Raw genomic sequence first — 17,239 nt, forward strand, 5'->3', positions numbered from 1 at the left:
TTTGTTCATATGTGCATGAATTTCTCAAAGGAGTTTGTGACCCCTAAAATGTCTAAAGAGCATAGTGTAGTGTGATGATGGTGGTGTTTTTCAGTGTGTTCGTGAAAGTGTTAGTTTTAGTTTTGATTTTTGATTTATTTTTATGTTTTCATGTATTAAATTATTTCATTATCTTGTTATATGAAAGACGACTTAGTTTGGTAAACCAAATACCATTTTTTATTTGGTTTTATATTAAAATAAATCTCTTGAGTATTGCTTTGTATGTGTGCTGCCTTCTGAGTTAATGTCTTCAGCTCTTCTTGTTCATTTTCTGTTTATGCCTGTTTAATTCTCTACCCCTCTGTCTTCCCCACATCTCACCTCCCTTTTTTTCCTATTTCATTTATTAAATTTTTTATTTCTGTAAGTTCCATTTGGATACTTCAAAAATTTGCACGATCTTTGTATCCTATTCCTTGCTCATTTAAATAATTCTTTTATTGCTTTGGGCATTTTAGAGTTAGTTATATTTTCTGTATTTGAGAATTCCAATAGTTGAAGTGCTTGTAGGTCTAATTCTATGCTCAGCTGTCATTTATTGAGTTTTGTCTCTTGTGTGAGTTATATTTTTGAATGGTGAGCTTATTTTCATCTGTGTCAACTTTGGTGGCTTGATTGAGTATTTTAAGAGACTTAGAGAACAGTTATGTGAACATGACTTAGTATGGATATTTGGAAATCTGAGGCTGTGGGCCCACTTTTAGCAGGATGTAGATTATGTATGATAAGGTTGGATCTACCTTTTAGTGACTCTTCAAATGCTTGACAAAGTACATTATTTTATAACACTTTCTGTGCTCTAAATGGGGAGGGAGTTTTTCCCTGTCTGAAGTTAGCATGATTTGGCTAATTAAGTGAATACTCATATTCAGTAATTAGTACTCTCCTGCTTAACTAGGTATATATATTTATATATACTATATATATATGTAGAAATTACCCTTTATTCCACAGAGACATTTATTGAGCATCTGGTTTATGATAGACAAGATCTTTGATACTGGGGATATAGAGGTATTCAAGGCAGTCTCTCCTTTTGGAAAGTTAAATAGTAGATGAAACTGAACTTTGTATATGTTATTAAAGATGTATTAGAGTATCCATATTAAAAGCTTCTGAATGCCCAGGCTTATTTGTTCATATTGTAGAATGGTTGCCTTTTAAGAAGTTAAAAATTAGGAGCTCCAGCTGAAGGAGAAGGAGGTTAAGTAAGGAGAGCTCTATACCATGGCTGGTACAAAGCTTACTGCCAGCAGATGCACCAGTGATAAAACATCCAGGAAGCAACCGGCTACAGAAGCTGCTTGCAAGAGTGTGCCCTCTACTGGAGGAGTGAAGAAGCCTCATCATTACAGTCCTGGTACTGTGGCATTCCATGAAATTAGATATTATCAGATCCATTGAACTTCTAATTTACAAATTTCCCTTCCGGCGTCTGGTGTGAGAAATTGCTCAAGACTTCACAACAGACCTGTGCTTCCAGAATGCAGCTATTGGTGCGTTGCAGGAGGCAAGTGAGGCCTATCTGGTTGTCCTTTTTGAAGACACCACCCTGTGTGCTCTCCATGCCAAATGTGTAACAATTATGCCAAGATATTTCACTAGCATGCCTCATCTGGGCTGGGTGTAGTGGCTCACACCTGTAATCCCAGCACTCTGGGAGGCCCCAGTGGGTGGATCACTTGAGCCCAGGAGCTTAAGACCAGCCTGGTCAACATGGCGAAACCCCGTCTCTACTAAAAATACAGAAATTAGCCGGGTGTGGTGGTGCACACCTATAGTCCCAGCTACTTGGGAGGTGAGACAGGAGGGTCACTTGAGTCTGGGAGGTGGAGTTTGCTATGAGCTGAGATCATGCCATTGTACTCCAGCTTGGGTGACAGAGCGAGACCTTGTCAAAAAAAAAAACAAAACAAAAAAACAAACCACCATGGTGGAAAACATTTCAATGAAAAACAAAAATTCTCTTCTTCTTGTTCTTAGTAGTTCTGAATGTTAGATTTTTTTTTTTTTTTTTTTTTTTTTTCCTCATGAGGTCAAAAGGTTCCTAAGTATATGATTGTGAATGGAAAAAGTAGGATCAGAAATCAGGTATGGGCAGTTTTTCCATTTTCATTTGTGTGTGAATTTCTTTTTAGGGACAGTCTTGCTCTGCTGCTGAGGCTGGAGTGCAGTGGCACCATCATATCATACTGCAATCTCAATCTCTTGGGTTCAAGTGATTCTCCTACCTCAGCCCGTCGAGAAGCTGGGATGAACTGTAGGTGCATGCCACTGTGCCTGGCCTTTGTGTGAATTTTTAATATAAATGTGGTGGTGTAAAGCATTAATCCGAGTCGATGTTAAATTTCAGCAGTTCAACTTTATGACAATTATAAATCAACCTGTTAAAATTTTCTGGATAATGCCAGCATTTGGATTTTTTTTTTTTTTTTTTTTTTTGAGGTGGAATCTCACTCTGTCACCCAGGCTGGAGTGCAGTGGCGCGATCTCGGCTCTCTGCAACCTCCGCCTCCCAGGTTCAAGCTATTCTCCTGCCTCAGCCTCCTGAGTAGCTGGGACTACAGGGGCGTGCCACCAGGCCAGCTAATTTTTGTATTTATAGTAGAAATGGGGTTTCGCCATGTTGGCCACGCTGGTCTTGAACTTCTGACCTTGGGTGATCCACCTATCTTGGCCTCCCAAAGTGTTGGGATTTCAGGCGTGAGCCACTGCACCTGGCCTGGATTTTTTTTAAAACAAGTAAATTTCTTATTGATGGCAACTAAATGGTGTTTGTAGCATTTTTATCATTCAGTAGATTCCATCTATTCATGATACTTTTCTGAGTTGTCCTACATGCAAGTGTAGTTTTTAATGTTGTCTGTCTTCTGTGCTGTTCCTATAAGTTTGCTATTAAGATACATTAAACTATAAGATGTCTTGAAGTGGATTTAGAAGGAAATGGGGAACTTAATATTAGATCACTTCTGCTTTATTAAGTTGAAGCCACTTGGGAATGTCTAAAGAGCCACATGGTGAAGAAAGTTGGAAAAAGAAATGAAGATTGGAATATACTAGAGTCTTGATTAGAGAGGAATAGGGTCATCAAGCATTGCTTGCATCATACTGTGCTTTTTGTTACTTTATGGACAAATTTGTATGACAATTTTTTTTTTTTTATAGACAGTCTTGCTTTGTTGCCCAGGCTGGAGTGCAGTGGATCTCGGCTCACTGCTGCAACCTCCACCTTCCAGGTTCAAGTGATTCTCTTGTCTCAGCCTCCTGAGTAGCTGAGACTACAGGCCCATGCCACGACGCCTGGTTAATTTTTTTGTATTTTTAGTAGAGACAGGGTTTCACCATTTTGGCCAAGCTGGTGTTGAACTCCTGACCTCAGGTGACCCACCCGCCTTGGCCTCCCAAAATGCTGGGTTTACAGGCGTGAGCTACTGCGCCCAGCTGACAAATTTTTAAAAACAGCTTTCTAGATATATAGTTCACACGCTGCAGACAATGTGCCCATTTAAAGGGTATGATTCAGTGGTTTTTAGTATGTTCATGGATATGCGCAACCATCATCATAGTCAATTTTAGAACAATTTCATCACCTCGAAAAGATACCCTGTACCCTTTAGTTATTGCCCCCCATCCTTCTATCCTCCCCAGCCCCAAGCAACTGGTAATCTACTTTCTGTTTATAAATATGCTACTCTGTACATTTCATATAAATGGAATCGTAATATGTGGTCTTTTGTCACTGACTTCTTTCACTTTAACACAATATTTTCAAGATTAATTCATGTTGTAGAATCTGTAAGTACTTCATTCGTTTTTATGGCTGTGATCTAATTTTCTAAAATGTAAATTTAATTAGGAACTGCTGTGACATTGACCCAATCTCATCTCAGTATCTTTACTGAAATGTTTGTGCTTTATTTTAGTCAGTGAAGATATGAATATTTACAATAAGATCTTCAACTTGTTTCCTATATTACATAAAAAAACAAGATTCTGATTTCATGGACATAGTCTACATATTAAAAGGCTAAATTGGAGATCATGTATCTCAGCATTGCCTTAGCATGCTAATCAAAATACTGTTTTAATAGCAGTGAAAAAGTAATGATGTGGTTTAATTTTTTATTCAGAGTTTATATGCATCGTGACTCTGAGCCACAAATCAGTAAGTTTTCCTACCCTAATTAAATGTTATTCTCAGGCCTCCAGAGCATTAATAGGATTTTCTTTTTCTCTTTTTTTTGGGACAGAGTTTCACTTTTGTTGCCCAGGCTAGAGTGTGATGGCACGATCTCGGCTCACTGCAACCTCTGCCTCCCGGGTTCAAGTGATTCTCCTGCCTCAGCCTCCTGAGTAGCTGGGATTACACATATGCACCACCATGCCCAGCTAATTTTTGTATTTTTAGTAGAGATGGGGTGTCTTCATGTTAGTCAGGCTGGTCTCTAACTCTCGACCTCAGGAGATCCACCTGCGTTGGCCTCCCAAAGTGCTGGAATTACAAGTGTGAGCCACTGTGCCATGCCAATATTTATTTATATTTTCTTAGTGTCCTTGTACCTACTCATAGCACACTATAGACAAATGAAAAGATGTTTTTTTCTTCAATTATTTGAATCTTCTGTCTCCTCAAAAATAAAAATAAGTCTGGTATGCTGTCTTTACTGATACTCTATACTTTTAGTTTCCTGGTTTTATTTCAAAGACTGTTAAATATTTTAATTTTGTTTTGTGGGATAGTGTGATACTGTTTCAGTTACTGTAGCTGTGTAACAAACCACTATGAAACTTAATGGCTTCAAATAATCATTTTAGTATGTGCTTACATTCTGTGGGTCAGGAATTTAGACAGAGGATTATGAAGAGGACTTGTCTCTGCTTCATGTCTTTGGTCTCAGCTGGGAAGACTTACAGGCTGGGGTTGACTCTTCATTTAGGGCCTAAAATCAGTTCGGGGTATATTTATATTTGTGCCTGGTGGTTGAGGCTGGGACCTCAGCTGGACTGTTAGTGAGAATGCCTGTACTCTCCATGTGGTCTCTGTGTGGGCTAGTTTGGGCTTCTTGAAAGCATAGTAGCCAGATTCCAAGAGTTAAGCTTAGTAATCACTTTTGGTGCCCACTTTTGATTGAAGCAGTCAACCAGCTTTGCTTGGGTTCAAGGGGAGGGGATGTGGACTTCACCACTCTATGGGAAGACGTGGGATAGGAAATATGGCCATGTTATGGATTGGATTGTGTCCTTCAAAAAGATATGTTGAAGTCCAGCTATCACAGTACCCTAGCACCTCAGAATGTGACTTTATTTGGAAACAGGTTGTTGCAAATATAATTAGGGAAGACACAGTCACCGGAGGGGAGAATGTCACGTAATCATGGAGGCCAAGATCCAAGTGCTAAAAGTGCTGCAACTACAAACCAAGAAATGTTGGTCATTGCTGGCAAACCACCCAAAGCTAAGAAGAGGCAAGGGAACATTCTCCCTACAGGTTTTAGCGGGAGAATGACCCTTCTGACAACTTGATTTTGGACTTCTAGCCTCCAGAACTGTGAGACAATACATTTCTGGTTTGTTTTTTTTTTGTGAGATGGAGTCTGGCTCTGTCGCCCAGGCTGGAGTGCAGTGGCGTGATCTCGGCTCACTGCAACCTCCGCCTCCCGGATTCAAGCAGTTCTCCTGTCTCAGCCTCCTGAGTAGCTGGGACTACAGGCGCCCACCATCATGCCCAGCTAATTTTTGTATTTTTGGTAGAGATGGAGTTTTGTCATGTTGGCCAGGCTAGTCTGAAACTCCTGATCTCAAGTGATCCACCCGCCTCGGCCTCCCAAAGCGCTGGGATTACAGGCGTGAGCCACCATATCCGGCTTATTTCTGTTGTTTTAAGCCACCCAGTTTGGGGTACTTTGTAACAGCAGTACTAGGAAACTAAGATAACAATTAGTTTTCTTGCTGCATCTGCAGGAGATTGGTTCCAAGATCACTGCCCTCATACTACCATGGATGCTTAAGTCCTATATATAAAATAGTGCAGTATTTGTGTATAACATACACACATCTTCCTGTATACTTTAAAATCATTTCTAGATTACTTATTGATACCTAATACAATGTAAATGCTGTGTAAGTAGTTGTTATACAGTACTGTTTTTAAAAATCTGTATTACTTTTGGCCGGGCGCGGTGGCTCAAGCCTGTAATCCCAGCACTTTGGGAGGCCGAGACGGGCGGATCACGAGGTCAGGAGATCCAGACCATCCTGGCTAACACGGTGAAACCCCGTCTCTGCTAAAAAATACAAAAAAAAAACTAGCCGGGCGCGGTGGCGGGCGCCTGTAGTCCCAACTACTCGGGAGGCTGAGGCAGGAGAATGGCGTGAACCCGGGAGGCGGAGCTTGCAGTGAGCTGAGATCCGGTCACTGCACTCCAGCCTGGGCGGCAGAGCCAGACTCTGTCTCAAAAAAAAAAAAAAAAAAATCTGTATTACTTTTAATTGTATTATTTTGAATATTTTTGATGCGTGGTTGGTTCAGAACCTGCGGATGTGGAACCTGTGGACTATATAGGCCATCTTTGGAAAATACAGACCGTTACAAATGTGTCGTAAAAATTATGCTATAGCTTTGCCCCCATTACTTGTATCGGGTAATAATATATGGTTGTTTTACCCACTTATACTTTTTTTTTAAAACACTTTTTTTTTGAGACAGAGTCTTGCTCTGTTGCCCAGGCTAGAGAGCAGTGGCATGATCACAGTTCACTGCAGCCTTGACCTCTCAGGCTCAAGTGATCCTCCCGCCTCAGCATCCCAAGTAGCTGGGATCACAGACATATGCCACCATGCCTGGCTAATTTTCTTTTTAATTTTTCATGGAGACAGCATCTCACTCTGTTGCCCAGGCTGATCTTGAACTGCTGGACACAAACAGTCCTTCTGCCTTGGCCTCCCAAAGTAGTGGGATTACAGGCATGAGCCACTGTGCCTCACCCATTTACACTTTTCTATATCCAACAGCAATTTACCAGAAGGGACTATTTTAATAGCCATCAGACTAATTTATATGTTAACTTTTTTTTCTTTGGCGAATGAGTATAATACTTTCTGTTTTTTTTTTTTTTGTTTTTTGAGATGGAGTCTAGCCGAGGCTGGAGTGCAGTGATGCAGTCTTGGCTCACTGCAGCCTCCGCCTCCTGGGCTCAAGTGATCCTCCTACCTTAGCCTCCCAAGTAGCTGAGACTACAGGCGTGCACCACTACACCTGGCTAATTTTTGTATTTTTAGTAGAGACAGGGTTTCACCATGTTGGCCAGACCGATCTCCAGCTCCTGACCTCAAGTGATGCACCCACCTCGGCCTCCCAAAGTGCTGGGATTTCAGGCGTGGGCCACTGTGCCCAGCCAGTATAATATTTAAAAAGTTATTTTTAGTGTGTATAGCTGCAAAGGGAATTTTCAATAGGAGATACCTTCACTGAAATGTGCTATTTAACAATCAAAATTAATCAAAAGTCATTGAGAAAGTGTTGAATACTGGTAAAAAGGAAAGACCTTAGACACATTAAATTTAACAGAGTTTAATTGAGCAAAGAACGATTCACAACTCGGACAGCCTTCAGGAGCAGAACAAGTTCAGAGAACTCTGGCCTGCAATGTGGTCAAGCAGCATTTATGGACAGAAAACAGAAGCGCGGTAAAGAGACAGCTCTTTTGGTTACAGCTTGGCATTTGCTTTATTAGAACATGAGTTGAATGTTGGCTGCCTAAAGCTCGGTTGCTATGATTGATTGAGACTTAGCTATTTATTACATAAGTATACTGTACACCCAATTTAGGCTTTCAGTTAGTTTACCAACTAAGTTAGGTTGCTCTTTGTTATGTAAGGACTCAAGTACATAGCTATCGTTAGGTCAAGTTTAATTTAACACTATTCACCAATTTTGTTTTCAAGTCATCAAGAAGATTCATGAAAAGTAATGAATGGTCTCTCTGACCTACAGGAATATATATGAAATAATGTTTTTGTTTTATTTTTGAGACAGGCTCTCATTCTGTCACCCAGGCTAGAGTGCAGTGGCATAATCATAGCTCACTGCAGCTTCATGCTCCTGGGCTCAAGCGATCCTCCACCTCAGCCTCACAAGTGCCACTACTATGGTCTGTGCCATCACAACCAGCTAATTTTTTTTTGTAGAGATGAGGTCTCATTATGTTGCCCAGGCTGGTCTTGAATTTTTGATCTCAAGTGATCCTCCTGCCTCCCAGAGTGTTGGGATTATAGGCATGAACCACTGTACCTGACCTATTTTTCTTTCTTAAGGTACTGAGAGGCAGTAGTACATCTAATGGTTAATAATATAATAATATAAGCATAATATGGCACATATAGCACTGTGGAGATTAAATTAGGTGATAACAATGTATTTTCCTGAAAGTACTCAGTGAATATTATTATCATTATTAATGAATGTCACAATGTTTAATATAAACAAGAAGTACCATAGAAGTGAAGAGAAATGTGACACAGAGCACACAAACACCTTAAAGAATGAGTACTGTTGGCAACTGAGCAGCATTTCTCAGAATTTGTTTTGCAGTAAAGAGTGAAAAAGGCTGGGTGCGGTGGCCCACGCCTGTAATACCAGCACTTTCAGAGGCCAAGGCAGGTGGATCGCTTGAGCCCCAGGAGTTTGAGACCAGCCTGGGCAACTTGGTGAAACTCTGTCTCTACCAAAAAAAAAAAAAAAAAAAAAAAAGGCCAGACCTGGTAGTTGTGTGCCTGTGGTCCCAGGTACTTGGGAAGCTGAGGTGGGAGGATTGCTTAAGCTCGGGAGGTTGAGACTGCAGTAAGCCATGATTGCACCACTGTGCTCCAGCCTGTCTCAAAAAAAAAGAGAGAGAAACGATTCCTGACTAGTCAAGTTTGGAAAGTAAATTCCTTTACCTTCTACTTTTGACAGTGTATAATAATATCTGAGAATTTCTGTAATAAAAAAATTTTACTTTGGGACTTCAAAGCTTTTAATAATGTGATTTACTACATAGTTTAGAAAAACTCTTCCTCTATAAAGCATCTCAAAATGCAAACATCCTTTTAAATGCAAAGTTGTATTTTCAAGAATGTAAGAGAAATGCCCCTTCTCCAAAAACAGAGCCACTCTAGAAACCACCATTGTCTTCAAGTTCGCTGTCCTGTATGTGTGCGTGTATGTGTGTAGCTGTTTTACTTAATTATTTATTTTTGACTAATATAAAGATACTTGGCGTAACTATATTAATTTCAGACAAAGCAAACTTGAGAAGAAGGAGAATTATCAGGGATAAAGACAGGCATTACATAATGATAAATGGGTCCGTTCTCCAAGAAGACGAAATCGTCTGCGAGGCAACAACCAATAGCAATGTAAGGAGTAACAGACAAATTCATTACTATAGTTGGATGCCTCAACACCTCTCAGTAATACATAGTGTGGCAGACAGAAAATCAGTTAGGCTATAGCTGAATAGCACCATTTATCAACTGGATTTAATTGATATATATAGACTGCTTCATCCAACAACAGCAAAAAACACATTCTTCTCAAAGTCATATGGAACCTACACCAAGATGAACCACATTCTGGGACATAAAACACATCTTAACTTGTATTCTCAGACCATGGTGGAATTAGGTTAGAGATCACTAACAATTATCTATACAACTTGTGTTGTATAGTTAGAAAGATACTTGGAAAATCTGAAAATACTTGGGAATTTAAAAAACACTTCTGAATAACACGAGTTGAAGTCTCAAGACAAAGTAAAAATATTTTGAACTAAAGGAAAATGAAAAGCGGCAAAAGCAATGCTTAGAGTTTGATTTATATTGAATCATATAGTAGAAAAAAGATTTAAAAATCAGTGATTAAGCTTCTACTTTAGGGAACTAGAGATAGAAGAGCAATATAAACCTAAAGCAAGCAGGATAAAACAAATAATAAAAGTTATTAGAAATCAGTGAAATAGAAAACAGGAAAATAATTACAAAAGTAATGAAAGAAAAACTTTCTTTTAAAAGGTCAGTGAAAGTGACAGATCTCTAGCCAAGGTAACCAAGAACAAAAGAGAGAAGACACAAATTACTAATGTCAAGAATGAAAGGAGTAGTTTTTTCCCCCAGATTTCATTGTGATAAAGTATTCATAACAAAATTTACAGTTTTAACCATTTTAAGTTTATAATTAAGTATATTCATATTGTTGTACAACCATCATCACCATCATCTCTAGAATTTTTTCATCTTTCCAGGCAAACTCTGTGGCCATTAGTCAATAACTCCCTATTTCCTCTTCCCATGGCAACCACCATTTTACTTTCTTTCTCTGTGGATTTGACTATCTCATAAAAGTGGAAACACAATATTTGTCATTTTATGGCTGGTGTTTTTCACTTTGTGTAATGTCCTCAAGGTTTGTTCATGTCGTAGTATGTCAGAATTTCCTTCCCTTTTTTTTTTTTTTTTGAGACGGAGTCTTGCTCTGTCGCCGGGCTGGAGTGCAGTGGTGCGATCTTGGCGCACTGCAACCTCCGCCTCCCGGGTTCAAGCGATTCTCTTGCCTCAGCCTCCCAAGTAGCTGGGATTACAGTCGCTCGCCACCATGCCCAGCTAATTTTTGTATTTTTAATATACACAGTGTTTTGCCATGTTGGCCAAGCTAGTCTCGAACTCCTGACCTCAGGCGATCCACCCACCTCGGCCTCCCAAAGTGCTGGGATTACAGGTGTGAGCCATCACACCCAGCTCTCCTTCCTTTTTAAGGCTGAATAATAGTTCCTTGTATAGAAATAGCACATTTTTTTAATCCATTAGTCCATTGATGTACACTTGGTTGTTTATCCCTTTTGGCTATTGTGAATAATGCTGCTATGAACATGGGTATATAAATGTCTAAGTCCTTGTTTCGGTTCTTTGGATAAATACCCAGAAGTGGAATTGCTGGATCTTATAATTCTGTGTTAAATTTTTTGAGGAACTGCCATACTGTTTTCCATAGCAGCTGTGCCATTTATATTTCCATTAACAATATCAACACTTGTTATTTTCCTTTTTGATAATAGCCATCAAAATGTGTGTGAAATGATACCTCATTGTGGTTTTGATTTGCATTTTATTTAATTTTAATTTAATTTTTTTTTTTTTGGAGACAGAGTTTTGCTCTTGTCGCCCAGTCGGGAGTATGATGGCACTGTCTCAGCTCACTGCAACCTCCGCCTCCTGGTTTCAAGTGATTCTTCTACCTCAGTCTCCTGAGTAGCTGAGATTATAGGCATCTGCCATCACACCCAGCGAATTTTTGTATTTTTAGTAGAGAGAGAGTTTCTCCATGTTGACCAGGCTGGTCTCGAACTCCTGACCTCAGGTGATCCACGTGCTTTTTCCTCCCGAAGTGCTGGGTTTACAGGCATGAGCTACCGTGCCTGGCTGATTTGCATTTTATTAATGATTAGTGATGTTAGCTGGGCACAGTGGCTCGTGCCTATAGTACCAGCTATCCAGGAGGCTGAGGCAGGAGGATTGCTTGAGGCCAGGAGTTCAAGACCAGCCTGGGCAATATAGCAAGACCTCATCTCTTAAAAAAATTAGTAATGTTGAACATATTTTCATAAGCCCCTGTGCTTATTGGCCATTTATATATCTTCTTTGGGGAAATGTCTGTTCAAATCCTTCGCTTATCTTTTAATCAGATTATTTGTTTTTTGTGTGTGTTATTTGTAGAATTATTTTGAGGAATAATTTATATATTCTAGATATTAAACCCATACAGCTATATGATTTGCAAATATTTGCTTTCATTTTTGTGGGTTATTTTTACTCTGTTGATACACACAAATTTTTAATTTTGATGGAGTTCAATTTATCTTTTTTTTCCTTTTGTTGCCTGTGCTTTTTGTGTCAGTCTAAGGAATCATTGCCAAATCATTGTCATGAAGTTTTTCGCTTATGTTTTCTTCTAAGTTTTATAGTTTTAGTTCTATTATTTAGGTCTTCAATCCATTGTCATTTAAGAGGTCTTTTAAATGAGCTGAATCTTTGATTTCTTATCTCGAAAATGGAGAGATTACCTACTTTATAGAGTTATGAATCAGCACTAAAATGAGTTAATATTAAATGATGTGAAAAGTTCTCAAAAAATAAAATAGAGTTGTCCAATCAGCCTTTATATTATGAGGCAAGCTAACCCCACATTGACAAAGAATAACCCCATCAGCCCAGTTTTCTGAATTGTACCAGTTGTTTTTTCTTTTTTAAATAAAATAAAAAGAAGTTACTGTCTTTTTGAAGACTTTTTTCGATAATAGGATTTGTTATGTAATAATATTCTGACTATCCTTTTGGAATCTCCAGCCTTTAGGAATTAGTCTGATTCAAGAAATCTCAAGAATAAAGGTCATTGTGGTAGGAATAGGAATATTTTGCAGCTCCTATTTCTTTATCTCTCAGATACTCCTCAGCTTACTATAATCTGGTTTCTGCCTTCTCTTGGTGAAATGGAGTCACTGAAGTCATTAGTAACTACATCCATTGCCAACCTTTGGTCTTGCTCGTTGTTGATAGTGGTTAAGAGCAAGGAATCTCCAACCAGATTGCGTGTGTTTGACTGTTATTAGCTTTGTGACCTTATGTAAATTGTATAGCATTTTTGTGTCATCATTTCTTCACTTGTAAAATGTGGAAAATAGTAATACCTACTTTATAGCATTTTAATGATAAATAGATTTAATACATATAAAGTGTTAGAACAGTACCTGGCTCGATTTAAATGCTGAAAAAGTGTTTGCTGATATATTCCCCTCCTCTTTGAAACTTTGTTTCCAAACCTCTGTGGTACCATACAGTGGGAGTTGCATGGAATGTGGAGTTGAGGTAGCGCAGAAGGCTGGTCAAAATTTCACATCAGAGTCCCTAAAAACCATACCATGTGGAAACTGTTATACTGGCTTTCAGCACTAAGTCTAAGACTGCCATACAATTAACGAAGATACTAAAGGGAGTGACAGGGATCTATTTTAGATACTTTTCCATATGACTATAAGAAATACAGGAATAATGACAGGATAAGGGACTATCTTTAATTATAGCAGTCTCCATGCTTTGCATAGTGAGTGACTTACACAGAATACTCAGTAAATATTAGTTGATTTTATACATACATGTACACAGACACACACATATCCACATATGTATATCTGATACAGTGAAAGTGAGCCCAATAAAAAATAAAACCAAAATCTTGACCTGTGTGTTTTTGGTCCACTCATCTCAAGGAAGGAATATGAGATGTCTGGTTGGCAGTCCCTCATAATGGCCAGCTTTGTGAGAATCAAAGAGTGTAAGAAAATTGTCAAGAGACAAGAAACCAGAAAAGAAAAGAAAAAGCAGAGAGAAAAATGAGTGTAACACAGATTAGAGGGGTGGGAATAAACAGCAGGTACTTTGGAGAAGCTCGTAAGAGACGGAAAATAAAGCAGTTTTGCATTGTGGTGTGGTGGTGGAAAAGTCTCTTAGTCCTCAATAGCCCTTGAAAGTGTTTGAACTTCTGTGTTAAAAGCTACTTGTTTCTGCTTCCTGTACTTTTTGAAGGAAGATTATAAAATGATAATAGTGAACTGTTTATATAAGCAAGCTGTATGTACACTAATGTTAACTATATTTTAAAATCATCTCATGCATTCATTTCAGTAAACAGATATGAAAAAGTGTTAGGAAATATTCCCTGGCTCTAAGGAAGGTTAAAAAGATAGAACTGCAAAATGATTGATTTTCTTTGTGACATCTGTATATAGCTGAAGTCCTGACGTTATGAAATGTGTACTGCCGTACTGCACTTTTTTTTTTTTTAAATGTAACTTGACCTTTGACATTTAAGGATCTGTTGGGTTTTTGACTCTCAGTGATGGCACAGGTACCCACCATACTCATAGTTCCTCTTTAGCCACAATAGTACCCTTTACCCAGAGGGGAATATTATACTCTAGAAATGTGATGCAGTTTCACAGTATGATTCAGGAGGTAATTAACCATAGCCATGGCCTTTTCTCCCTCATGATTTTTGATCTAAAATCAGAATCTTTAAAAATAGAGAAGTTTTAGGGAAGTTAAGAGCATCCTTTTAATAAAATATAAGGTGATATAATCATGTCTGTTTCTCATGGGAGATTGTATTCAAATATTGTAATAGTATATAATGCTTTTAGTACACTTAAAAATTGAGATATAATTTATATACCATAAAGTTTGCCCCTTTTAAAGTGTAAAATTCAGTGGCATTTATTATATTCACAAGGTTGTGCAACCATCACTGCTGACCAATCCCAGAATATTTACATCGCCTCATAAAGAAATCCTGTACCCATTAGTAGTCATTTCCCATCCCCTTTCCCAGGCCCTGGAAATTACTAATCTACTTCTGGATTTGCCTATTCTGGAAATTTTATGTAAATGGAATCATACAATATGTGGCCTTTTGTGTGTGATTTCTAAACCTTTTTAATGATGGTTTTTGCATTTTCAAAGTGTGTTCACTTTTTTTTTTTTTTTTTTGAGACAGAGTTTTGCTTTTGTCGTTCAGGTTGGAGTGCAGTGCGTAATCTTGGCGCACTGCAGCCTCTGCCTTCTGGGTTCAAGCGATTCTCCTGCTTCAGAGTCCCGAGTAGCTGGGATTACAGGCACCCACCACCATGCCCAGCTGATTTTTGTATTTTTAGTAGACAAGGGGTTTTGCCATGTTGGCCAAGCTGGTCTCGAACTCCTGACCTCAGGTGATCTGCCCACCTCGGCCTCCCAAAGTGTTGGGATTACAGGCGTGAGCCTCTGCGCCCAGTCAGTATGTTCACTTTTTTTTTTTTTTTTTTTGAGACGGAGTCTTGCTCTGTCTCCCAGGCTGGAGTGCAGTGGCGCGATCTCGGCTCACTGCAAGCTCCGCCTCCCGGGTTCAGTATGTTCACTTTTTAAAATAAATGCATAACACCTCTATGAGATAGATAGGAACTTTGTGACATAGTTGTATTGTCAGATTTATTTATGTTTATTTATGTGACCTCAATTTACCCTAGGTTGAGGAAAAGAGATACAGGGGTGGCAAGGCAGAAGTTTGGAAAAGTAAAATTAAAGGAAAAATAGTACATGATGATATATGAAAAATAATTTAGCCCTGTGGGATTTCTAGATTCTATGAATATTAAACCTGATTAAATTGCAACTGCAATTAAATACTCTAACCGTATTTAAGAACTTAAAATTTGAAGTTGAGTCTTCAGTAGTTATAGGCCGAATTCCATTTCAGTGAGGTTGAAAGCATGGCAGAATTGTGCTCTTGATTATTCCAAACTCTTTAAATCTAAGCCTGTTGCTACCATGTGCAGAAGGGGTATGATATAAATTTCTTTTAATGAAGCAATTAATAGGTGTCTTTTGCTTTTGCAGTAATTAACTTACCGAGTAGGGGAGTTTAATATAATGAAAATGTAAAGCATTAATTCTTGAAAATTGTAAGTATATTTGAAATTAATGTATTAGTAAAGTGTACCATTTTTCTATAAAGTTTATACATTAGGTTTTCTTCCATTTTTCTGTAAATTTTATACATTAGGTTTTCTCTTTTTAATATATTAGAATGTGCTTTGGGAATGCAAATTTGTGCCGTTTTTGCAATTGAGTTTGTAGTTGTTATCCTAAGATCAATAGGATAACAAATCACACAGTAGGCTATCTTGGTGCCTACTATGGCTTCTGCCATTTCCTGGCACAAATAACGTTTTGGCTAAATTATTATTTGGTTCCTATATGGCTTTTTGCCTTGATGAGCTGTGCTCATCTTTGAGTTGACAGGAAGGACTTCTTTTGCCTGGAAGAGGCATAAATGATTGCCTCATGCTTCTCTTTCTTAGGTCTCTTACGCCATTCAACTTTTCTTTCTTGGGATTCTTCTCTCAATGGTAACAGCCCACTGGTCCTTTCTATAATATCATTTGTAAAGGAAGTAAGTTCTAAAAGGGGAAAATTATTGGCAAATGAAAAGAAAATGAGAGGTATCTTGAGTTTAATAAAACTCTTGCCCCTATTCAGCACTTGTAATGGAATCTTTGTCCTTTTAGATGCCCTTTCCTCAGGTTAAGTGGCTTAGCTATGTCCTTAGAATTGCTTTTCCATTTTATCCTTTCCGTACTTGGGATTTTTCTGCTAAATTGAAGTGGAGGAAGTGGAGACAGAGAAAGAGCCATGTATATATTGAGGGGAGGAGGAAATGCTTGGGTAACCAATGAGGAGAGTGGTACCTACTACCAGGAGTCTGGACAGGATTTTTTTTTGTGTGTACGTGTGTTCGTATGGATTGCCATATATAAACCAGTATTAGCTTTGAACAGTATGTACATTTTCTTTTTCAGCTGAATTTGTTGTATACATATCTGCTTAGGAGGTTGGCATGGTTTATGACAAATATATGAGCATATGTATAATTCATTGAGTCTTAGAGAGGAATCTTAAAGGCTTTTTTCTTCCTGGTTAGCCACCTAAAACAGAAACTTACCATTAACCAACTCTTGATTTTTGGCTTTTACAATTGCCACATTAATGTAGCTATTGGTAGGGAATGTACTACTCTTTCTAGGCATCCCATTCTATTTCTCAATAAACCAACTATTAGAAATTCTACCTTGAGCCCCACTCATTCTATTAACCCAGCCATTTAGCATAATTTTGTTCCTGTGGTGCTAGTCCCTCTTCTATAACAACACTCTTTAGTGGTTTGAAGAGAGATCGATCAAGAGCCTCACTACATTTTATTTATGCTAAATACACCCAGTTTTTATTGAATTGTTAGTCATGTTACAGGATTTCCATGATCATCTAAGGGACATATTTTAATTCCTTGACTTGCATGTGTTTTTGACTAAAACCCCAAGAAAGAATACATTTTACATCCTGACTCAGTACACCCATATACATACATACATGAGGGTATATTTTTAAAATAAGAATTTCATTAGACAACATATCTTTAATTTGATATTTTTGCTGTTTTTCATTTTTAAAACACGCTGGTTGATTTTTGTCACTTCTTGATGGATCTCAGTTTGGAACACTGTTCTGATTTGTTCATGCTGCAGAACTGAAATAAACAGTTTGCAAAAGCTGGATATTAGGGGTTGTTACTAAAATAGGT

At 38.3% G+C, this 17,239-nt stretch overlaps 1 protein-coding gene across 7 annotated transcripts in view; it reads left to right on the forward strand.

Annotated features, from left to right (window-relative positions):
• Nucleotides 1-17,239, forward strand: part of LOC105485393 (ecotropic viral integration site 5) — a 288,203-nt gene that overhangs the window by 45,521 nt on the left and 225,443 nt on the right. The gene's annotated exons all lie outside the window — the stretch shown is intronic.

The sequence above is a fragment of the Macaca nemestrina genome, chromosome 1 (genome assembly GCF_043159975.1).
Source record: "Macaca nemestrina isolate mMacNem1 chromosome 1, mMacNem.hap1, whole genome shotgun sequence".
NCBI classification, from domain to species: Eukaryota; Metazoa; Chordata; class Mammalia; order Primates; family Cercopithecidae; genus Macaca; species Macaca nemestrina.